Source organism: Nestor notabilis, unplaced genomic scaffold (assembly GCF_000696875.1).
Source record: "Nestor notabilis isolate BGI_N333 unplaced genomic scaffold, ASM69687v1 scaffold25996, whole genome shotgun sequence".
In the NCBI taxonomy this organism is placed as follows: Eukaryota; Metazoa; Chordata; class Aves; order Psittaciformes; family Psittacidae; genus Nestor; species Nestor notabilis.
In genome coordinates, this window is record NW_009933815.1 from 24445 (window position 1) to 24680 (window position 236).

At 46.6% G+C, this 236-nt stretch overlaps 1 protein-coding gene across 1 annotated transcript in view; it reads right to left on the bottom strand.

The window, feature by feature from the left end:
* LOC104407706 (methylcytosine dioxygenase TET3-like) overlaps positions 1-236 on the bottom strand; it is an 8416-nt gene that overhangs the window by 7380 nt on the left and 800 nt on the right. The window lies entirely within an intron of this gene.

Here is a 236-nt window from a genome sequence, read left to right on the forward strand (position 1 = left end):
GCCTCAAATCCTCCCAGGGGAGAGTGTCTGTATTTTAGGGAGGAAAATTCCAACTGCCCCTGCTCGGATGGAGGTAAACTGCAAGGACCGGGTGGGAATTCTCCAGTGCTTGCTGCAAAGTGTAACAGATGCCAACACACACCAAAAACCCCCAGGATTTTAGTGCTTTTTCATAGAATTATTCAAACCTAGAATGGTTTGTGTCAAAGGGAGCTTAAAGCTCATCCAGTTCCAAC